We start from the raw sequence: 25331 nt of genomic DNA on the forward strand, positions 1-25331 counted from the left end.
AGACTAACAAAGGCCAGAGGCTCCTGACTTGGGCCAGGCGCAAAAATGCGGCGGGGTTAAACATGTTTGTGAGATCTCAACCCTCCCCTATACCTCTAACCAATGTAGAAAAATAAACGCATAACAATACGCACATTAAAATTCAGTTCAAGAGAAGTCCGAGTCTGATGTCAGAAGATGTAACCAAAGAAAATAATCAAAATGACAATAATACATAAATAACAACAGACTACTAGCAGTTAACTGACATGCCAGCTCCAGACTTCAATTTAACTGACTGAAAGATTATGATTTCATCATATGAACATCAGGCACAATTTATGTAGTTTAAAAAAATATAGGATTTTTTTTTAAACATGAAATTCTATTCTTATAGCGTTTCCTGCACACCCATATAACTTTCAGAATCAGTTAAGAACCAAGCACAATATCACTTTCACTGTATTGAACAGAGAGAAGCAATATAGATGTCATTGTGCAACTTTGATGCAAATGACTCTGACTTTCAATTATTGAAGATGATGCATAAGTGCATGAATTTGTGAAGGGTTAGATTACTAACACCGGACATGATATGATTGCCAATGAGACAACTGTCCACAAGAAACCAAATGATGTAGATCGAACGGTCACCATACTCTTCTGATACCACTCTTATTATAACTTCCTTTTATGTCAAAATTTAAAATTAAATATGGTAGTCCATTTTTCTTCATTTTCTTCTGTTTGATTAAAGATTTATTCTGAATTGAAATGTCTATCTATTTTAAATGTTTCATCTTTTTGGGGACATGAAATCTTTTTTTGGATATGAAACCAGGAAGGTGCAAGGATACCATGTTTACTGAAAGTGGTGCAGACTAGTTAAAAACTTAAAACATGAAACAGCAAGTAGAAAAAGGCGGTTAACTTCAAAGTGTCACAAGTTTCTATTCTTCGACACATGGGCCACTTTATATCACAATTTAACATCACTACATGAATATTTTTTTCTCTGTAGACTAGACTATAGTACTGCTAGTCAATTTCAAAACTATAACCTGCCACATTGAGTAAAACCCATACTGTATAGTTAGCTATAAAGGGCAGCTTGATGACTAAACAATAAAGGAAACAAACAAATTGACAAACAGTAACCAGACAACCACTGAATTACAGGCTCTTGGCTTTGGACATACACATATTGGGGTGGGGTTTGACATGGTAGTTAGCGCCTAACCCTGTCTTTACATGGGAAGGTGGCATAAGAACAAATTAAAAATCAGATAAAATTGGACTTGTAAGATATGCATCAGATACAAATATCTGAAATTTGAGCACTGGTAAAAGGTAAATATTATTATAATGCAGCTATATCATACCCCACTGATCTTGTCCATCACATTATTAGTAATTACCCAACTAAATTTATTTAAGCCAGTATATACATGTCAAGCTCGTTCTATCATTAACCATTCAAACATTCGAACGACAGGAGTACTTGCCACCCAGCTCAAAGTAAACAAAGGTAGACCAGTAAGTAAATACATCTTTATCTTACTGCTAGCCAATGCCTTCTACACAGAAACTAACCCAGGGCCCAGAACACTAAAATGGCCTTGTGGTACTTGTGGCAAGGCTGTGACTTGGAAGACCAGGGCAGTATGTTGTGATAATTGTGATAAATGGTTCCACATACAATGCCAACATATCCACACAGGTGTATTCAGATTCATGGATGCAAGTAACGTGTCTTGGGAATGTATCAATTGCGGAATGCCAAATTTTTCAACTGCTTTATTTAATTCCACCTATAGCATTGAAACAGAAAACCAGTTCTCAAACTTAAGCACAAGTTCTCTGGTCAGTAGCCCTGGTGTCCCAGTAGCTACTTCATCACCAAAACTGAATGAATAAAAATCAAAACATTCCATCTAAATCAACTTAGTTTAAATTTAAAAGACCAATTAGAGTGGTAAACATTAATTTTCAGTCTATCTGTAATAAAAAACCAGAACTTGAAGAAATTATTAACTCTGCAAAACCGGATATAATTATAGGTACTGAAACCTGGTTAAATCCTAATATACCATCACATGAACTTTTTCCACCAAACCTTTACAATGTGTACCGAAAAGATAGAACACATAACAACAAAGGAAAAAGTTATGGCGGAGTATTGATTGCTATCACCAAAGAGTTTATAAGCTCCAAAATAGACGAATTCCAAACAGATTGTGAAAATGTATGGGCTGAAATTAACATCTCAGGCACCAAAAAGATCATTGTTGGAAGCTACTACCGACCCCCATCAGATGATGGAACATCTCTTAAAAATTTACATAGTTCTTTAACAAAAATCAAAAACATCTCAAATTCTAACAATATATATGAGAAAATGTTTTATTATAAGTATATATTTCATTGCACTAAATATTTTGAAAATTAAAATCTGATAAGTTGGTATCCCACCTTTCAGTCCTACAGGGATTCAGATTCTTACTTACAGAACATGAATTTTTCTAGGCTTCCCACGAAATGACAAGTTTGAAAGTGTTTGAAACTTAAATAGTGCAGGGACACCTACTACTGTACAGTACTTCTTTCTGGTATATGACATCATCAAGGCATGCAAATATGACGATTTTTTTTCTGGTGAAAGGCATGATTTGCTAATTTGCCTATTATTTGGAAAAAGTCCTAAATTCATCTTTTGAATAGCAGTACATTTTTTTTTCCTGGTTAAAGTGTAACGGTTTATTTCTTCCTCTGTGATATTTTATCATGAGGATAATTTGTCACGGTAAATTTATTTCAGGCATGGTATTTCACAGGTAGAATTTTTCCAGAGGAGTGAAAATCTATCTGTGTTATGCGGATAGTATGTACCGGTGTATATTTGCCGTATCATATTTCACAGAACCTTGTGAAATATACTCCCATTAATTTAACTAGTATATAAGATACTCGCAATCAATATATACCTGACTTTAATCATAAAATGTTTCACAAAGGTAGAACAAATTTGCATAATTTATCAAAGGGAGGTAATTATGAGCAATTATATTTTAAAGATATTTATATAATACATTTTGTAATATATTCCTGAATCTATTTCATAGTGAATTTTTTCCTTGAATCTTATTTTTTATACATTCATTTATATAACAACATGAACAAGATGACTTACAACATAATTTTTTAATAAGACAGATATTATTTCACAGGTAAATACTAGCGGGTTATTTAAATAAACTAATATCATGATCTGTGCAAAAATTATTAGATCACCAAGGAAATAGTTAACTGCATTTTATACAACATTAACAACCCCTAGCTCTTATATAAAGTTTCTTTATAATTCCTCCCAATTTCTAATCAAAGTCAATTCTTTATATCAAAGTAGTATAGTTATTTAACAATATAAAAAAGAAGATGTGGTATGATTGCCAATGAGACAAATGTCCACAAGAGACCAAAATGACACAGACATTAACAATTATAGGTCACCTGAGGCATGACTAGAGCGGCCCCCCTTAGGTCAGTCAGTGCCCCCCCTTATGAAAAGTTCTGGATCCCCCACTGATAGTAAGCAAGTATATATCATCTGTTTGCTCATCCGTCTACAACGTGTACTCTGGCTGTCTCCACAAATAAAAATTTACAGCCAAAATAATACTTAAAGTTATGTTAAAAAGGTGTTTATCACCAAAAAAACAACCAATCCAATTTCAACAAGATGTTCCTCAAATAATACCTTTTGTAAAATTATTCTTTTAAAATAACACCTTGGTTACAAACCAAAATCAGCTAAAATGACAAAAAATGCAAAAAATATATTTCTAACTTATTAACTTCATAAATTCCTCTGCATTAGCGCACCCTTGTCACATATCTTAAAGATATCAAAATTAACATGAAAAAAAAGGTTGAAAGGGGATACATGAAGTGCAGACCATACACCTTATCCCTATTTGTCCGCCATTACTGGATATCACAAAGGTTCCCGTAAAATTTTGACGTCTAAGTGTACACTAAAGAGGCATTTGCTATGGTAAGGTATTTGAAACTTTTTACCAAAAAAAACCCAAATCAGTCAAAATTTTGCTATGAAATTTAGTGAGAAAATTTACATCGGCAGATTAGATTGCAACAACTACATGTACAAAGTAACTTATAAAAGGAGTAGGTCCGGTAAGGACTCATTTTGGCATAAAATTTCAGTTTCATCTGACGAGAGATTTTGACCACATTTTAAACACTTAAGTGTCTATTTCACTTGATTCAATAAATTTATGTGAAAGATTTTAACTGATTTAGTCATTAAAACCGATCCGATTCAAGCTCAAATATGAAAAATCTCTCAAATATGCCAAAAAACGACACTTTTCAGATGGTTTTTGTCAAAAACGAAAGTGGCCGCATCCGTGTTCATCCACAACCTTTATATATGTTATGTATTATCATGAAATACAACTTACATTTCAATATTAAGGATGAACAGGATTGCGGCCACTTTGGTTTTACACGGAAACCGTCTAAAATTTAACTAAAATGATAGAATTTTGAAGATTTCCGTAATTTAGCATGACTTGATAGTGCTACAACTCGATATTTGTGCATTGTATTGTTAAAAAAACTGCCCATATTTATGTAGCAGAACCATTTAACTGTCCAATAAATAACTAAAAGTTTACATTTTTACAATTTTGTAAAACTTATTTTTTGGGGCCAAAAAGGGGTCTTACCGGAACCTACTCCTTTGAAAGGATCTAAAATCTTAAATAACAAAAATATGGCATAACTATATACATTACAATTTACAAAAAAAATACATTTCAATAATTGAACATTTTTTTTCTTTTCTTTCCTTTCTTTTTTTTTTTTTTCTATTTTAGATTCTCCATTCTTAAACTGCTGGAAGTGTTTTGACTAGATATGAGTATAAATGGAAAATAGAAAGAATTTTTGTAATGCCAAATACATAAGTAAACCATCTACTTCCAATCTTGTTGAAAATGGAGAATCTTTACAATTTTTTATTTTTTTTGTAAAAAAATTATAAACATTTTTTCGAGCATACCCAAAAATAGTCTGAATTACATTCTTTACTGTTGCAGTTATATAACACTACCATCTTATGCAGCCACAGTTATCTGAAAAAGAAATATATATTACTCATAAACATTGAAATAATATTTAATGCAAAACAATTATAATGTATAGAACATTTCTTTTTCTTTTGTTATAAAGTGATTTGTTGACATAAATTTTATCATTGTAACATTGTTTTAAAGTATATCAGGCTATTAACATACTTGATTGAATAAACATTTTTTCGTGGTGAACTTTTTAAACGAACTACACAATATAGGTTTTGCTCATTGTTGAAGGCATAGGGTGAAATTTAGTTGCATCCACATCATTTGGTATCTGGTCAATAGATGTCTCATTGGCATACATACCACACTTATATGTTTTCATATATGGGGACAACTGAAGATAACAAAAAACTGAAATCCCAAGATTACACATTATACATTTGACATTAATATGCAAGATTTACATCGGTGCCCGACAAAAATATTGGGCTTTATATTGCTCTTGGATGAAAAGTGCATAAATCTATGTATTGATCCTTACCATAAAAGTCCGCTCCAATGCCCACTCCCAGCTTCAATCCTTACAGACAAGCTGTGATGCTAACCTGAAAAATAAAATAATTCACTAAAAACTTTTTAAAAGGTTCTTTGTTGGTAATATGTATGTATATTGAAAAGATTGAATGATTGGTTGTTGGTTGCTTAAGGTCCGGTGGCAAATCATTAAATAGAAATGGTCATAAATGTTAAATATATATATGTCATGAACACATGGATGACAGCAGGCCAACTAGCCAACACGATTTTATGTAAACAATTCAGATCCTAAACTTTACTCTTTTTTGGTTACTGTTATAGTAATAAGAGCAGATTCCTGTAAAACATCTTTTAAGTGTTCAAATCTTGTTTTCCCATTAAACATTTATAATATTCTAGAGTTTTCCAAAACAGGACTAGGGTTTTTTGTGTGCCTGTCCCAAGTTAGGAGCCTGTAATTCAGTGGTTGTTGTTTGTTTATGTGTTACATAAATGTTTTTCTTTCATTTTTTTTTTTAAATAAATAAGGTTGTTAGTTTTCTCGTTTGAATTGTTTTACATTGTCTTATCAGGGCCTTTTATAGGTGATTATGCGGTATGGGCTTTGCTCATTGTTGAAGAACGCCAGGTGACCTATAATTGTTAATGTCTGTCATTTTGGTCTCTTTTGGACAGTTGTCTCATTGGCAATCATAACACATCTTCTTTTCTATATACTAACATACTGGTACATACCTTTGTATTAGCTGTATTAGACCACCAAGTCTTATTCCCACACCATGAAAACATATCACAGAAGAACCTAAATGAAATCATAATCAACACATTATACATTTTGTAAATTAATTTATCTGTAACCTATAATTTACAAAATATTGTTCAGATTTCTTAAAACGGGTAGACAGTTGTTATAAATCTTTTTTTTTTTAAATCAATAGAAAAGATAGAAAAGTTAAAAAAAAAACTTACATTTAAATTTAACTGCATAAAAAAAATTCTGAATATTTTACAGTTATCTCCCATTAAATGCAAAATTGTGTTTAAATTGTACTGGTCTTTTCTTGAAGATTACTGACTATTTCAAGGATTTACTATTGATATTTTAATAGTAAATCTTGTTCATGTTTCTTGTATCTATAAATACTAAAATGGTAAATTAATTCATCAATGATGTTTTAAAAGCAGTATTTCAGAAGGGTCTGTTATCTTAAAAGATTTGGCTAAAATAGACTTGCTTTTTCTATTTTCTTGGTAAAGCCTTAGACTTGGTTGAAGATTTAATTGACCATCTTCGTAAGAGCTGCTATCCTGGCTGTTAAGGTGGTTCTTTTCAATATCTTATTGTCAATCTATGTTGTGTCCATTTGGTTTTAGAAAATAACATAACATACATGAAAGTATCAGATGTACTTTCAATTAATAAACTTTTAAACAAAAATTCATGTAATTATTTTAAGTGATACATAATTTTTCCTACCCTAAATTTCTATATCTAGAAAACATCTGACATGTAAAAAATATATGCATAAACGTGAGTATTCCCATAAATAAAAATCTAACATTGAGGGAATTTCAAGTATTTGAAGTTAAACACAGTACAATAAATTACCTCCCTTTGACATAAATTTCACCCTGTTAGAACTCTAAATCTTTGTTTTACATAACAAAACAAAACAAAAATAGTGTACTGGTAATCAAAATAAAAAAATTAAGTAAATTACAAATATTCAACATATTTCAATAACATTTTTAGTGCAGATGGAGTAATGGTGGCTGAATGGTCAAAGTAGTTCAACTACTGTTTCACTAGTTTGTCAACTCTCTGAACCCTCACATTCGTTGGAGGATCCACCAGGGGGTTCTGGGGGTTGGAATTCCCCCTTTTTTGGCCTATCAATGCATTTGAATGGGGACATATAGTTAGAACTCCCCTTTGTCCTTAGTTCTTCAACTATGCTCCTTGTAAAATATTCTTTAAAAAATACACCCTTTGTTATGAACTCAGCTAAACATGACAAAGGTGAAAAATATATTACAATTTGCTAAAATGAAGTTTGTAAAGGTTCTGTAGAACACAGTGTCTAGCCAACTTCTGCTGTTAATCTCAGGCTCAACAAAAAAGAGGGAAAATATCAATAGAATATTCCTTCTCCATACTATCATTCGATTGTAAGAAACTTCTGTCCAAGTTTGGTAGAAATCCACCTAAGGGGAATCAAGCCCCTCCCCTTTTCCCGTGAAAAAAATGGTTGATTATATAGGGAATCATTGAAGCATGACTAGAGAGTCCCTCCCCCCCCCCTTTTGTGAAAAGTTCTGGATCTTTTGAATTTAATAAATGTTTGCAGAATGTAAATAATATTAACTGGAAATAAAACTAAGTCCATTTATAAGTAAAATACAGATAAACAGGTACACATTTTCCTTCAAAAAATTGAAAAACTTTAACCACAGAGTGAATATATTGTTTCCTGGCAGAAAGTCCAGTTATAAGTAAAAATTGATTTTTTTTTTAAATTACAAAATTTACATCTAGATATTATCTTATGGTCATAAACAAGCTTCTGTCCAAGTTTTGTAAAAATCCAGGATAGTTTAAGAAAATAATTAAAATTTCAAAAACTTAAACTACAGAGTGAATATTTATGACCGCCGCAGCAGCCAAAAGGATGAAGAATTGCTATTTCTTGTTTTTTTAACTACATTTGAAGGCTTGACAAAAAGTGAAATAAATAACCAGCAAAATGCATAGTATTTATTTTTATTTCAATGGTCTATAAAAGATTCCTTTATGATAATTCTTATAATAATACTTCAGGGATTGTTGGAGTAATCAAACTATATTGGCATGTTTTAATTTCTACAGCACTTTCATCAGAATAAAAACTAGTGACAAAAGAGTACAAAATGGTGAAGTGATAATTTGCACTTAATACACTTAATAATTAATGTCAACAGGGGGAATAATAATAAATAAAAAAATAAAAGAAGATATGAAAGTAAACTTTAAAAGAATGTTAAATAAAATTTGTTGAATAGTATTTGATCAAATTTTGCAGAGGTACATGCTTCCAATTGGCTTCGCTCAGAGTTACTGCCTCTAATTGGGACCACTCTGCCAAGGGTACTGCTTCTAATTAGGTTAAGCAGACAGAGGTGTATATGTACTGCTTCCAATCAGCTTCGCAACAAGACAGAGGGTATGTACTCCCAATTAGCTTCACTAAGAGGTACATGCTTCCAATTGGCTTCGCTCAGACAAACGTACTTTCTTTCAGTGTTGAAATGGTACGTTAAGCAAGTCTGTACTACATCCAGTGTAGTAAATAGTACATAATTGCAAGTCAAATGTCGTCCAAATTTACAAAAACATATTTTATTTAACATTCTTGATTAGTTAATTTTCACAACTACCTTCATACCCTATTTATAATTTGTTCTGGTGGTGACATTGTGAAATATAAATTCACACTACAGAATTATGTACTCTCCTGTATTTTCAATCCTGATGAAGGTGCCATACAAACCAAAATATGTCTTATTAAATCACTGTAGCAATCCCTAAAGTCTTGTTCTTATAAAACATTTAACTCTGTGTTTTATCGAAACCCTACCCTGCATACATGATCCCTGGATCCACTTTACAGATTACTATATGTAATTGGAGTTTTGGATGGAAGACAAAGATGGGCACATTTTCCTCTTTAACATATTATTACAAATTAAACAAAGAAAAATCTTATTTTGCAGGTTCCTTTAGCTTATGTTTGTGGGATCTGAAAATTGAAAAAAATGCATTTATAGACCTTGACGAACCAGAAAAATATATCACACACTCTGCATACAGTATTAACTACTATCATTTTTTTTTTAACCTTTTAAAGTAAATTCCTCCAAATAATTTAAGCAATAAATAATTGGTTGTCCAGGGGAAGGAGGGACTTTTCAAATTACACCAGAAAAAAAATGTTTAAATATTTTGAATCATGATAAATTTGTAAGGGTTCCACGGAACCCAGTGTCTCTCCTACTTTTGCTGTTAAATGCAGACTCAACAAAAATGAGGAAAAAGCTTAAGTCAAGCTTATGCAAGTAAATTACTAAATATATTTGAGGGGGGATAGAATCTTTATCAGGACTACAGGATCAGCTGTTTTTAAGCTAAGGATTTCGGGATTGACCCTTTCAGCATCCAAGAATTATTTTTTTCCAAATTTGGGACCTGAGGCAGGACCATGTTTTTAAGCATCATGGGTTTCGGGATCAGGACCCCTCCTTTGTGGACGCCAGCATACCAAGCCAATAACAGAATGTAGGTTCCCTATGTCTCTCTTTTTCGACTTAAGTCGAAGGCTGAACAAAAACCTTTCAATAATTGAACATTTTTTCTTTTTTTTTTTAGATTCTCCATTCTTAAACTATTTGAAGTGTTTTCTCCAGATATGAGTATAAACAAAAAATAGTATTTTTTTTAAATTTCAAAGACTTATCAACCAACAACTTCCAATCTTTTTGAAAATGGGGAACCTGTACATATTTTTTTTCTTTATATGGTAAAAATTATAAACATTTTCTCAAACATACAAAAAATAGTCTGAATTACATTCTATGCTGTTACAGTAAAATCACATAGCCCTTTTATGCAGTCACAGTTACCTGAAAAAGAAATATACAGAATTAATCGTAATATCTAAAATTTGAAACAATATCAAATGTAAAATAATAAATAACTGGTCATTAAAATCATGATTCATAAAACATTTCTTACTTTGTTTAAGGAGGGCTTGTTATTACTTTATAATCTGGTACAAAAATCACCCAGAAAAATAATTTTTGTTTGGCCACAGATGACTTTAAAAATGTTAACTTCATTGACAAAGCTCCAAATTATCTCCCTTTGGTGCAAAAATGTCATTTTTTGACAAAAAATGTCATTTTTTGATGTTTAAATTAAAATATCTTTAATTTATAACTCATAGGTGACCTATATTTTTTATCATTGTTTTCAAACAAGCTGTACATAAACTAAATAATTGTAAAATTTAAGCGATTTCTGTAATTTAGTTCTTTTTTTATTTCGATATTACCAATATTTCTTAGTTCAACAGAACTAAAAGGACATTAACAAAAATGTATGCTTCTTACGGAGGCAGATTGTGGGTTTAAATAAATGGTGACCCCATATTTTTATTTTATATTTATATTAGGTATAAGATAAAGTTTAATCATAGAAGAAATAGCAAAATCCTATATAAGAAAAAAAAGTTGATTTAGACCCGCGAGCACCCTTAAAGTGATTTGCTGAAACATTTGAATTCCAGTCTTTATTAGCAGAAAAGGATGAAAAACAAGTCAATGATTTATGTCTAACATATTTCTTATTTTGCATTTTGTTATATTTGTATTGGTTCTTACCATAAAAGTCAGCTCTAATGCCCACTCCCAGCTTCAATCCTTACAGACAAGCTGTGATGCTAACCTGAAAAATAAAATAATTAGTCATTCAAGATTGTTTAAAAGGATAATTTTTGGTATACTGTATGTATATTCCATATTTTGAATGATTGATTCATTTGATTTTTGGTTGATAAATGTCCAGTGGCAAATTAAATTAAGTCTATAACAAGAATGTGTCCTAAGTACACGTATGCCCCACTCGCACTATCATTTTCCATGTTCAATGGACCGTGAAATTGGGTAAAGAATCTAATTTGGCATCAAAATTAGAAAGATAATACATGGAACATGTGTACTAAGTTTCAAGTTGTTAGGTCTTCAACTTCATCAAAAACTACCTTGACCAAAAACTTTAACCTGAAACTCCCACTTTCATTTTCTTTGTTCAGTGGAACGTGAAATTAGGGTCAAAAGTCTAATTTGGCTTTAAAATTAGAAAGATCATATCATAAGCATCAAGTGTACTAAGTTTCAAGTTGATTGGACTTCAGCTTCATCAAAAACTACCTTGACCAAAAAACTTTAACCTGAAACTCGCACTTTCATTTTCTATGTTCAGTGGACCGTGAAATTGGGGTCAAATGTCTAATTTGGCTTTAAAATTAAAAAGATCATGTCATAAGCAACAAGTGTACTAAGTTTCAAATTGATTGGACTTCAGCCTCATCAAAAACTACCTTGACCAAAAACTTTAACCTGAAACTTGCACTTTCATTTTCTATGTTCAGTGGACCGTGAAATTGGGGTCAAATGTCCAATTTGGCTTTAAAAGTAGAAAGATCATATCATAAGCAACAAGTGTACTAAGTTTCAAATTGATTGGAGTTCAGCTTCATCAAAAACTACCTCGAATAAAAACTTTAACCTGAAACCAGGAGTGGGACGAACAAACGGACGAACGGAGGCACAGACCAGAAAACATAATGCCCCTCTACTATCGTAGGTGAGGCATAAAAATGTAATAGAAGTTGGAAACAGCAAACCAGCATCCCAACAAACGTTTACATAATCAAATCAGATATTTAAACTTACTCCTTTTAAAAAAGGCAATTAAAGAAAGCAAAGATTCTAACCAAACTCTGACACACCTTCATGCTTAGAGCACATGCTCAAATACATTTTATAATACTTTTTCTTTTTTAAAAACAGGACTAAAATACTGGTTCATACCTTCGTATTAGTTGTATTAGACCACCAAGTCTTATTCCCATACAATGAACACATATCACAGAAGAACCTAAAAAGAATTAAAAAGACTTTATGATTTCTTACAAAATGTACAAAATTATAAGTACTATCAACACAACCTTGTAAGATAAACTGTTGACAGAGATGTCTCGCCTAGCAGTGGAAAATGAAAAAAGCTGATGATTAGCAACATTGTTAATTAAATCAATAATTTGTTAGTAACCCAGATAAATACAAAATGTCATTGTTCTCTATGAAAAATTCGTAAGGGTTCCATGGAACCCAGTGTCTCGCCTACTTTGCTGTAACTCCCAGGCTGAACAAAAATGAGGAAAACAATCAATAAAAATATTCCTCTGGATACCATCTTTTGATTGTAAGAAGCTTCTATCCAAGTTTAGTAAAAATCCAGGGCCCAGTTTCACGAAGCTGTCTTAGGACTAAGACATGTCTTAGGATGGTCTTACGACATGTCTTAGTCCTAAGTGGGTTTCACAAAGTGGTCATAAATTAGGACATCTCTTAAAGTTGGTCTTAAAGTTAGGACAACGCGAGAGGTGTCTTATGATGGTCTTAGGACAGTTATACGTTTATTTATATAAATAAAACTCATTTGTTATATTAATTTTGAAAAAAATATCTTATTATAACCAAATTATCTTTTCTCCTGTCCCTGCTTATAACGTTATCTTTCTAGATTGACGGATTATCATGATTTGTCAACAATGAAAATTCGATGTATTGATATAAGATTGCAAGATTTTATCCCGTAACCTTTTATAACCAATAGTGTCAAAATTGAATTTAACTCACTTGTACCGATAAAATTATGTCATCATTTTATATTCTTTTTTTTCTTAGTTTTGCATTTAAAAATTCCATATTTGTATTGATGTTTATTGTTTGAAGATAATTTATAAATTGCTTTTATTTTTCTATTTTTATTTTGCAAATCATGTCATTATATTAATCAATACGTTTAGAATAATTTATGGTAAGACATACTACCGTAAATCATATTCATATTTGAAAATATAAAGAACTTGCGACAGGTTTATGATGTCTTAGCTAAGATTATCCTAAGATAGCTTCGAGACGAGGTCTGAGATATTTCCTAGGATAGTCATAAGAGGATCATAAGACAGGTCCTAAGATCTTTCTTATGACATGTCTTAGGATAGCTTCGTGAAACCGGCCCCAGGATGGTTTATGAATGGAATAATTTTTTTAAAAACTTAGATGTAACTGGAAGAAAAACTAAGTCCATGTATAAGTAAAATACAGATACACAGGTACCAAATATTAACAAAATTTCCTTTCTAGAAGCTAGCTTTTGATCATAAAAAGCTTCTGTCGAAGTTTGGTACAAATTTAAAATTGTCAAAGAAAGTCATTAATTTTTTTTTAAATTTAACCACAGACATACCTGCCAACTGTCACTATTTGCGGGGGATTTCCCCCATGGAGGCTCCCAAATTGAATATTTTATATAGCAATTATGTGCACAAATTTTCCAAAACAATTAATTTTACAATGAATTGAGGCTTGTAAAGGTATGAAGAAGCCAAAAAACAACATTACACTGTATTTGAAGGCCCCTTTGAAGGTTTTTTAGGAGTATGGCAGCCATCTTGCACACAAAACCCCCATGGGCATTTTGAAAACTTGGCAGGTATGCACAGAGTGAATGTTTTGTTTCCTGGCAGAAAACCTAAGTCCATTTAAAAGTATAATACAGAAAAAACGAATTTATTTTTTTACAAAATTTACTACTGGATTCTATCTAGATCTTATGACCATAAACAAGCTTCTGTTCAAGTTTGGTACAAACCCAGGATAGTTAAAGAAAATTATTAAAATTTTAAAAACTTTAACCACAAAGTGAATGTAATGTTTCCCAGCAGAAAAACTAAGTCCATTTATAAGTAAAAAACAGAAAAAATGGAATTTTATTTTTGCAAACTTTACTTCTGGATACTATCTTATGATCATAAACAAGCTTCTGTCCAAGTTTGTTAGAAATCCAGTATAGTTTAAGAAAGATATTCAAATTTTAAAAACTTTAACCACAGAGTGAATGTAATGTTTCCCCGCAGAAAAACTAAGTCCATTTATAAATAAAATTTAGAAAAAATGGAATATTATTTTTACAAAATTTACTTCTGGATACTATCTTATGATCCTAAACAAGCTTCTGTCCAAGTTTGGTAGAAATCCAGTATAGTTTAAGAAAGATATTCAAATTTTAAAAACTTTAACCACAGAGTGAATGTAATGTTTCCCAGCAGAAAAAACTAAGTCCATTTATAAATATAATACAGAAAAAATGGAATTTTATTTTTACAAAATTTACTTCTGGATACTATCTTATGATCATAAACAAGCTTCTGTCCAAGTTTGGTAGAAATCCAGTATAGTTTAAGAAAGTTATAAAATTTTCAAAAACTTTAACCACAGAGTGAATATTTGTGGACGCCGCCGCCGCCGACACCGAAATGTAGGATCGCTTAGTCTCACTTTTTCAACTAAAGTCGAAGGCTCGACAATAAAGCAGATAACTTGACATAAAAAAAATAAAACAAGTCATAGTTTTTTGTTTGGAATTTAACTTCACAAAAGTGATGTGCAAATTAAACAGTTAATTATATCCATTGAATGAACAAATCTTGCTGTTTATTGTACTTGTCTCCCCTAGAAATTTTAAATATTGATCGAAAATCTTGTTCAAGAAAATGGCAATTCAAATTATAAAACTGGTTAAAATTAATACATCAATGGTGTTCTGCGTGCAGAATATCAGACTGGTGCTGTCATGTTGTCTTAATATGCACTTCTTGTCAAATGTTACCAGAAAATGTATACAAATATTTGGCTTAAATAAACTTACCTTCTTAATTTCTTGGTAAAGCCTCAGACTTGGTTGAAGATTTATTTGACCATCTTCCTTCAAGAGCTGCTATCCTGCCTGCCTTCAAAGGTTTTCCATCATAGTTATTTATGCTAATCAGTCCACTGAATCCATTTTATCTAAGTAATGAAATGTCATTTCCATTGTACATCATTATTAGTCACCAGAATGTTCCAAGGCATCTCACATTATTTTTACAATGGGGGAAACTGGAGAAATTCTCAATTTTAAATACAAATTATTTATGAAATTCATTTAAAAAGTACCAGACATGCATTTTTTTTTTTAAATTTTATACAAATGTCAGAAAAAAAGTACAGTGTAGGAATATTTATACAAATGTCAGAAAAAAACTACAGTGTAGTAATATTTATACAAATGTAAGAAAAAAAGTACAGTGTAGTAATATTTATACAAATGTCAGAAAAAAAGTACAGTGTAGTAATATTTATACAAATGTAGGAAAAAAAGTACAGTGTAGTAAAATAGCAAACACATTGAATCTACATTTTTATAATATTTTGAATTTGAAGCATATTTAATCAATAATATCTCATTTTAAGGTTTACTTAACTCATGTACATAGTAGCCACAATTTGTAAAAGCCTCTATAAATTTGCAAACTCGATGTGAATTCCAAAAGGTATGGGTTAAAAATGATTTATTTTACCTTTGAAGAAAAATTACTTAGTTCCCAAGTCGGGGAAAAAAAGTGGACAACTTTTAAAATATTTGAACAATCATTGTGTGAAGTTAAAAATATTGAGATTGAAAACTGCAGCAGTTGATTACACAAAATCAGTACCATATTTAAAAATTTCGGAAAACAGTTTTCAAGATCAGAATTAAAGGAAAATGGGGGGAAATTCCTCAAACAATTCCATATAAGCAGGTACACAACTTCAAAATAGACGCAATTATTCTGTGAAGTTTCAGTGGTACAAGAAAAAGAAGCTGAAATGAAAAAATACAAATATGATGTAAAATGATATTACATGCATCAAGTATGAAAACTTTACATCTAATAAAAATATTAGAAAGAAAGAATTTAGAACTAAAAAAAATGATATAAATACTGATTCTTTATAATAAAAATTAATTTCAATACTTTATAATTCAAATTAATTAATACTTTATAATTTATTAAAATTAATTTCAAAATTCAAATGGCACGTAATACTTCAATAAAATAGATTTTTACTTTTTATTTAAGTTTTATACTTGAAAGAAAAATAGTAGCAAAATTTACAATTGAAGAGTATTTTTGTTTGTTATAGGATTATTTATAAGAGTAATTTTGATTACTTCCAATGACTTTTGTGAGAGAAAAAGAAAAAACACTGATATCTTAAAAATAATGGACTGAGGCAAGGTTACTGCACCTACGGAATCGCTGGTTCCTTAATGCATTATAATTTAATGGCTGGATCTGCCCCTGTGGTTCCTTAAATGGATAAAAACAGGCAATAAACAGACTTACAGGAATCAGCTCTTTTGTGCTACTGGGATAAAGTATAGCTTGCAACAATTATGGACTAATGGAAAACTCTTTTGAACTAATGAGGCAAGTTGGATCCCAGTTAGAGAGTAAAGCTCTCACTATTACTCTTTGTCTGGACAAAGAAATGCTTAAACTCAAGACAATTTAATTTTACAAATTACGATGAGCAATTGTTAAACGGGACTAACAAGTAAAATTAAAACATTGATACCAGTTGTCAATTATGGTCTCATAATAATGAAGTTATCATAAAATATCTGGAATCTGTGGATGAAAACTAATTTAAGTGTTGAAGGTGAGAGATGAAAATTAACCCAAGGTTGAGAAACTTGAAGCAAAGGGAATTAACTACTGTAAGATATAGGAAATGACTCTTCACTTTGAGATGATGATACTTTCAGATAACTCAAAATAAATTCATCATAAATTTTGTTGGTCATCTCAAAAAGATTGATTATCTCCCTTGAGCTGGTACCGCAAAAGTGAGAAAAACTATCAAGTTGAGATGACCCATGATAATCTGTTTATTGCTATTTTGCGTATGATGACTTTGAAATTTACATTGACAATGGCAAGTGCAGCCTTAGTTTCTAGAGATACTTTCCATATCTTTCTACTAAGCTGAGAAAGGAAATTATCAGTAATTCAGTAAAATTATGATAATAATCTATATATCATAGAAATTTATTATTGTTCACAAAATATTAAGACTTGTCCAAGCTTTCCTTTTTTTAAGAATTAATTACCCCTGCGATTATGTTTATAGCTCTATAATAAGTGTTGATTAAACATCCAAATTCTTTTTTGTATGGCCGAATTTTCGTTATGGCTTGGCTGTTATAAAAATGTATTTTTACTTCTTTATTATCTTGATAGCGATCATTGCTTTAAAGTTTAAGATGAAGATAACCAGAAATTTTTTTGAAGAAGATTAAGTTTATTTAAAAAAACTTTTGGGATCATTTTCCATTAATTTACGAGAATATGTTATTCTAGTTTTCCATTTCCAATACATCATAGTATGTCAAATACAATTTAGATTTTGATTGAAGATATTCATTTTTTCTAAATTTTGAAAATCAGAAATTAAAGAAAGTATGAAAATTGTACAGATGCAAAGTTCAATCAGCTTTATTCTCAAACATTAAATTATTTTTTTTATGACTAGAAATATCAAATATTTTTCATTTCAGAATTACATATATAGATTCCGTTGAATGGTAAACACACCATCCTAAATACCTCAAAACCAAAGAACAATCCAAAGAACAATCCAAAGACCAACTGAAACAAACAGAAGACATAACCAACCATACTCCTTAAACACCAATAAGCAACTTTGTTATATGTTAGTAAAGACACGCAGCGCTCCAAGCATAATGTATTTCTGAAATGATCATTTGATATTTGTTAAGTCTACGCCAAAACTCTGAAGAAAAAAATTTTTTGCTTCTGAACTTTGCATGTACTAGACTATGAGTTTAAATCAATTTCAAGTAATAATGTAATTCTATAATCTGACAACTACAATGCATTGAAAATGTAAAAATTTTAGGAAAATTATTATTTTACTATAAATCTTAAATTTTAATTTAAATGTCTTAGGAAAGTTATTTCTTTATAAATCTGAAATTTTAATTTAAATGACATTCTTTTTTTTAAACAAGGACAAAAAAAAATGCATTTACTTTAAAACCCATTATCTTTTGATTTTGCCATTTGATTAGGGACTTCCCGTTTTGACTTTCCCTCAGCATTTAGTTTTTTTTTTGTGAGTTTACTTGTTTTTCACCACAAAAAAGTACTGATAGACCTTTAAGTTTAAGACAATGTTAAAAAAACATTTTAGTCGTTGGATCAAATGAGAGTTTGTAGTGGTCAAAATACAGAGAAAATAATTATTACCAGGATATTGAACCTCATCTCAAGTTATTGCAACTATCATCATCTCTGTATTGATAACTTTTAATATTAAATTAACACCCAAAATATAAGGAGCGTTATACCCTGGGTTAATCTCCAACTTCTATATTTTGCTTCTTATGTTGTTGCACATCAATAGATTTAACTATTGAAAATTATGGACAAATCTTTTAGTGCAATCATACAGAAAAGTTAGACATGTTTTGAGTACAGGTGCTTGGCTATCATGGATCAGTGGCCGATCCAGGGGGGCGATTCCAGGGGTTGGAACCCCCTTTTTTTTGGACAGTCAATGCATTTGAATGGGAGCATACAGTTGAACCCCCCTCCCCTTTTACTCTGGGTTGGGAACCCCCTTTTTAAAATGGCTGGATCCGCGCCTGCAAATGATTATTCGGTTGGCCACTGTTATAAATAAATAATATGAAAACTTTCACAATTAAAAATTGCTCATCATAACCCTGCAGAAATATTAGAAATTTTAATGGTGAATATTTATAACAAATATTAAAGAAGACTTTTTCATATTAGGATAACTAATTCAGAAAGTATTTTTAACTTGGGTGTACCACACATTGTACGGACTCAACTTCCCTAATGTAAAATAATATGTATACAAATGACTTCTCTGAGCATGGTCCCTGGGTCTTACTTTACAAATGTATAGCTCAATTGGATCATATAGTTTTTAAGTTCTTTCAAATTAGTAAATTCATTTTATCTGAGTTACCTCCCCTTCACTCTGAAATTACTATTTTTTTTATCATCATGATTAAGGGGCATAAGGATTTTTTACAGACAGCAAGGTTTATTATTTTTTAAGCCACAGGGATTTCAGTATAAGGACTATTTTTTTGTGGGAATTTGATTTATCCTGATCAGAACTCTTGAATTAATGAGTAATGTTTCTAACATAGTGATTGAAAGCTTTATTCTTTTATACAAGGTAGCATGCCTTGCTAAAGCCCCTCATAATGCAAGATACCAGTGTTTCATTGTGTAAGACTGAGTCATCATTGTCTTAACCTGACTCACATGATTGTCAAATAACCAATATTTTCTGTGAAAAAAAGGTCTATCAATTTAATAAATTTTGGAGTATATTTATTTCAAGTAAAATTTTGCCAAACATGAAGATACTTCAAAATAACAAACGAAGAAAAATATTTTTCAAAAACTATATTTGAAAATTATGTGCCATCTTTATCTTGTCACATTTAAAATTTAAAATTGAAGAAACAATGAACAAAAAAACACCCTTAACTTTATCAATTTGTAAATTTGTTAACATATCAATTACTCACCCACTTCTGTCCTGGTAGTAAACAAAACAATCCTTGTAGTACTTCTGTCCTGGGTCACCCAAGTTCATCCCTGGCCTCTGGTTGGGTGTAAGTGTTGTACATTTTTAGTTATCAGTTTAGTGTTTTGTTAAATTTTGTCTTGTCATTTCTTGTGGTTCCAACTTTATGGATCACCTGAGTTCATCCTTGTTCTTTGATTGGGTTGGTGTTGTACGTTTTTTAGTTACTTTTGTGTGTCATTTCTTTTGGTTCCGACTTCCTAGATCAACTGAGTTCATCCTTGGTATTTGATTGGGTTGGTGTTGTACATTTTTTAGTTTGTGTATTGTTTGGTATACTTTTGTCTGTCTTTTCTTTTGGTGCCGACTTCCTGGATCACCTGAGTTCATCCTTGGTCTTTGATTTGATTGGTGTTGTACATTTTTTAGTGTGTGTATTGTTTGGCATACTTTTGTCTGTCATTTCTTTTGGTTATAGGGTAGTCTGTCTTTCTTCATCCATACTTAAAAAGGTATTCAACTTATTTTTATCTGTGTGTTTTATCCCATTGACATTAATACCACATACCACTTCTTTATGACAAACTTACAAACAGGACCAAAAAAAATTAAAAATACGGTATACCTATATCCTCTGTAAAAACTCTGTAATGGAAACAGATAATAAAGATTAGTAATATGTTAGAGGAAATTTTTGTCAATTCCATTGAAGCAGATCTCTAATCAGTCATATTCAAGGTTTATGACCGAATCTGCCTCTGGCCCCCATCTGTAATAGAAAGAAAATTTATAAATTAGTAGTTTTGGAGAACGTTGGCGTCACTTCTATCAAACAGGCCCTTTAACAATCTCAGAGTAGAATGAGTTTGTTACTATTGTATAGCGTTGCGAGAACTATGCGCTACCCTCCCTAGTCTGCTACAACGGAGTCCATCCAAGGTCTGTGACTGAAACATCCTCCCGGCTGCATCTGTAACAAAAATAAAATTGGAGAACGTTGGCGTCACTTCTATCAAACAGGCCCTTTAACAATCTCAGAGTAGAATGAGCTTGTTACTATTGTATAGCGTTGCGAGAACTATGCGCTACCCTCCCTAGTCTGCTACAACGGAGTCCATCTAAGGTCTGTGACTGAAACATCCTCCTAGCTCCATCTGCAACAAAAAGAAACTTTATAAATTAAATGTCTGTGTTAACCTTAAAATGAAATAGAAATACATATAAAACATTACATGTTGAAAACAAAAAATAAAATGGACCAACCAACCTTATTTCAATTCTTTGAAGTCACTTTACCCCCTGAAATGAAAAATAAATATTTGTTTTACCTTAGTTATCATTTTCTATATAAAAATAAGTACACAATATTTTGACTTAGAATTTCAGAATATTTATGAAGTAAATGTTATTGTTGGGTTTCTGCCATTGCGATAGTTGATTTATCACAGCCATTTGTTGTCTGTTGTCTTTTTCAATATAATAAAACACTTACAGACTGGAAATTTGTGGAAAAGTAAGTTTATTGTCCCCTCAGATACAACTACTGCCCTCGGCTACGCCTCATGACAATAGTTGCATCATGAGGAACAATAAACTTACTATTCTCCATTCATACACAGTTTTATGTATACATTTTTATACAGTTAATAAGTATACATTCTTATACCTCAGTTATCATTTTCTATATAAAATTAGAACACAATATTTTCACCTTTTTTCAAATTACAAGCTTTGAACTATTGGCCTGGTCAAATATTTCCAACTATTGGACCTGGGTGAAACCAAGGATTTGTATAGTTAGTCTAACTATACAAATCCTTGGTGAAACTATTTGACCACAAGCCTCATTATGTTTTGCGGAATTTTAAATGCAGCTAAGTGATTGGAGGAAATCTTAAGCTAGTGAAAAATGAAAGCATAAAAATTTTAGTTTTGCCTGTGAAAGAATATTTCATAGGGACCAAATTAATAAGGGATGCTGATTTTTGTGGTTACTTCTTTTTTATATTAAATTTTGAAATTTCTTTCCTTTAAAGATCTGACCATGCTGTATATATGTACAACCATCCACTACTTTTGATCAATTTAAATGTTGCATGCAATACAGACCAAAATGAGGTTCAATTTTTTACTTGGAAAACAATAATATATCAGCCATGTTTTTTTACCTCAATCTTACAAAATTTACTTAAGTGGCTGCTTAAATCAAATTAATATTACTTCATTATTTCATTTTCGTTAATGTTAAAAAAAAAACCTGTTACCCTTTAAGGGATAGATATTTTAAATGTATATTTTTTTCAAACTTTAAAAAAGAGTGGAAGCTGGCTAAAATAAACAATATAATGAATTGTTTTTTATAACCTGTTCAACCTCAAAGAAACAGATATTCTTTCCTCAGGGTGTCATAATAGCTTAGCTTTTTAAATTTGTTCGTTAATTTTGTTGAGAAACAGTGACAACCTCTTTGTCCAAAAAGTTTACTCTAGAACATAAACCCTCAGCCTTGCTATCAAAAGTAAAAACATTAACTTAATGGGAAATTGAAATCAAATCTTTTCAAGATTTGGAATATATAAGCTGGGTTTTGATCACTCATTTTAACTCTGCAGACACTAAAAATAAGTCTTCAGTCAAAGTCAATCAGATGTCTGACAGTTATAAAGCACTGAACATTTATATGAAACATAGGAAGATAAGTTTCTATGCGAGACCTCATATAAGAGGTCAAAGCACTTAAAACTACCAACAATGATAGAGTGCTTTCCACGTCTTCAAACCCGGTCGCCAATGGTGCATTAAACTCTATTGAGTACCGGTAATTATTTGTCAGAAGTCTCTGTGCATCAGTCAAGGTGCTGGTGAATTAGTCTCTGCAGAATAGAAATAAGTAAAATCTCTTTAAATAAAAATTCTTTTTTAAAACTTGAATATTAACATTATTAAATGATATTATGAAGTAGGATACATATTTGACATGTTAGTGTGATGATGAGGGTCACCATGCTGTGATGTTTTGTTAGAATAGTATCCTACATCATTGCCTTAATTTTGTGGAAAATAAAGAAAAAAAGTGTAGAAGTATTAAAGCAAGGCAAAGGATCATGTTATACAGCGGCGAATCCAGAAATTTTCATAAGTGGGGGCGCATTGACTGTCTATGAGGGGGCCCACTCCAGCCACACTTCAGTGATTCCCTATATAACCAACCATTTTTTTTCCAGAAAAAGGGGGGGGGGGACACCTGCCCGCCCCTAAACCTCCTCTGTTTTATAACCAATTTCTGTAATTTTACTCTTCAGTTATTAATTATGAATATTAACGACATTACCAATAGGAACAACTGAGAGAAGAAATTCAGTTTCTTTTAAAAATGAAATTTTGCTTCATTTAAAAACACATAAGAAAAAGATATCAAAGTTACCTCCCATTTATAAAAGGTGATTTTCATCAAAACAACTTCCATTCACTTGTAAAAATTTAAATAAATTAAAGTACCTGAGAGCAATTGAAAAATTAACAAAGTTAAAGGCCAATGATAAAGTATTTAAAAAAATTAACAGGATTGAAAGTGTTCTCTTGGTGTCCTCTCATAGATTTTCAAAAAATGTTAAGTTGCATCTGGTAGTTTTGTTTAGCAAATCTAAACTTTGAAGCTGTTCAAAAAAATAATTCTGCTTGAAATTATGTTTGATTTAGGCATTGCACTAGTTTTAATATCAGCAGGTCTAAATATTTCAGCATTCTTCAATTCATTTCTAAGGGTGGGATTTGAGATATGAAAAAATACTTTTGTTGGGTTGCTGCTTCATTGTTGTATACCTGCATCCCCCTTTTTTTCCTAATGAGGATCAAAGAAAAAAAATTATAGTGTCCTGATGCATAATTTTTAACCAACAAAAAATTACTTACCATGTATAATGATAGACTAGGTTCTTACCCCCACTCTTTGGTAACTACAAAGATGGATATCTTACTGTACACATGGCTTACTCTTTAAGGTCATTGCTCAATTTTTGGGTTCCTGAAAAATATCGTTTTTGTATATAATATTTGAAAGAGTGGAAACTAATATATCATTTCTGGTTCTTTAAAAAATAGTTCAATCTAAGACAGTCATCATGGTCCTATGTTTTCTTTGATGCATCTCCTTTAATCATTGCTATTTTTCACTTAAAGTCATAAGAAACCTCAAATAAAAAAAAAATAATGCATATGTTTTTTATAACTCAATCGATAGTTTTCATTGTAAAACTTATGTACACATACTTTTTCTGAAGAAAATTCTTTAATTTATTCATATCTAGAAGAAGTTTACTTTATTTGAATTGCTTCCTTCCAGCAAGCAATTCCCCCAATATATTTTCCGTATGCAAGGTGACCTCAGTGTGACCCATCACGTAAAAATCCGGTGACCACAATACGCATGGATGTCCTTAAAATAAACTATTATCTGAAATTACATGTTAAACACGTGCTCATTTCCATGCTTTTTTGTTTATTTTTCGTCAATTGTTGACAAACAGGTGACAATCGTTAAACTTCGGCTTCAAAACACGAACTTTAATTACCTGCCATATTTTCACAACAACACTGACCGATTGAAAAAAAAATTGACTATTATACGAAGTTTACACGAAAAAAATGATAAATTCGAGCACAGAAGACTAAGTTTATGATGTTTGTATGCATTGGTTTAAGAATTGGAAGAACATTATTTTTCACCGGTCACTCGTTTCTTATGACTTTAAATTCACTGTAAATTAAGAAAGTATTGGGATGTTTTTATTATAAAGGATTTTCTCAATGTCACAAAAAATAAAATTGCATTTTAGTCTAAAATGACAAATTCGCAATAATAAATGCATGCAACAATTTCTGAATTTAAAGTACATTTATATTTATCTCAAAAAGATATTAATATTGTCCTGTAAACATAACTGATAAAAAAAATGTGCATGCAAGTATCATTAACTTTGATTATGGTTATTGTTTCAAGACCAATGGCTGTTGATAAACGGAATTTGTCTCAATAGCAATCATACCACATAACCTTATTAATACCAGTATTGTTTATACATTTGTTTTTTCTTTCTGTTCATATTTGATAGCTTATAGGTCCAACCTCTGTAAATATAGACAATGCAATTTCCAAAAGGAACTCCTTTTAAGGAGTCTCACTTTTTTACTCTGTCAAGCGAGACAACAAAAATCATATCCTGGATTCTTAAGTTCATATGCACTATTATTCTTTACAAAGTTCATATCATAGGGCTGTGCAACATATTTTCAACATGTTATATGCCTTTCAAAGCCTTTTTAATAAGCAAGGTAATTAATATTGTACTTAAAAAAAAATCTTCAATTTTTGAAAGTGAAGATAGGAAATGTATTATTCAACCAATATATACCTAATAGATGAACGCAGCTGGC

The 25331-nt window shown here is 31.0% G+C and overlaps 2 long non-coding RNA genes across 2 annotated transcripts; both read right to left on the reverse strand.

Annotated features, from left to right (window-relative positions):
- Positions 1–5038: 5038 nt before the first annotated feature.
- On the reverse strand, positions 5039–15387 carry LOC134701573 (uncharacterized). Its single transcript, XR_010104146.1, has 4 exons — positions 15151–15387; positions 6354–6420; positions 5623–5686; positions 5039–5135 (listed from the first exon to the last, which is right to left on the reverse strand). It is a non-coding gene; the product is annotated as an uncharacterized LOC134701573 (long non-coding RNA).
- A 215-nt stretch (positions 15388–15602) lies between these two features.
- LOC134701574 (uncharacterized) lies at positions 15603–23925 on the reverse strand. The gene is made up of 4 exons (XR_010104147.1): positions 23811–23925; positions 21166–21197; positions 19900–20543; positions 15603–16125 (listed from the first exon to the last, which is right to left on the reverse strand). It is a non-coding gene; the product is annotated as an uncharacterized LOC134701574 (long non-coding RNA).
- Between the last annotated feature and the right edge of the window lie 1406 nt (positions 23926–25331).

The sequence above is a fragment of the Mytilus trossulus genome, unplaced genomic scaffold, assembly GCF_036588685.1.
Source record: "Mytilus trossulus isolate FHL-02 unplaced genomic scaffold, PNRI_Mtr1.1.1.hap1 h1tg000247l__unscaffolded, whole genome shotgun sequence".
Classification (NCBI taxonomy): Eukaryota; Metazoa; Mollusca; class Bivalvia; order Mytilida; family Mytilidae; genus Mytilus; species Mytilus trossulus.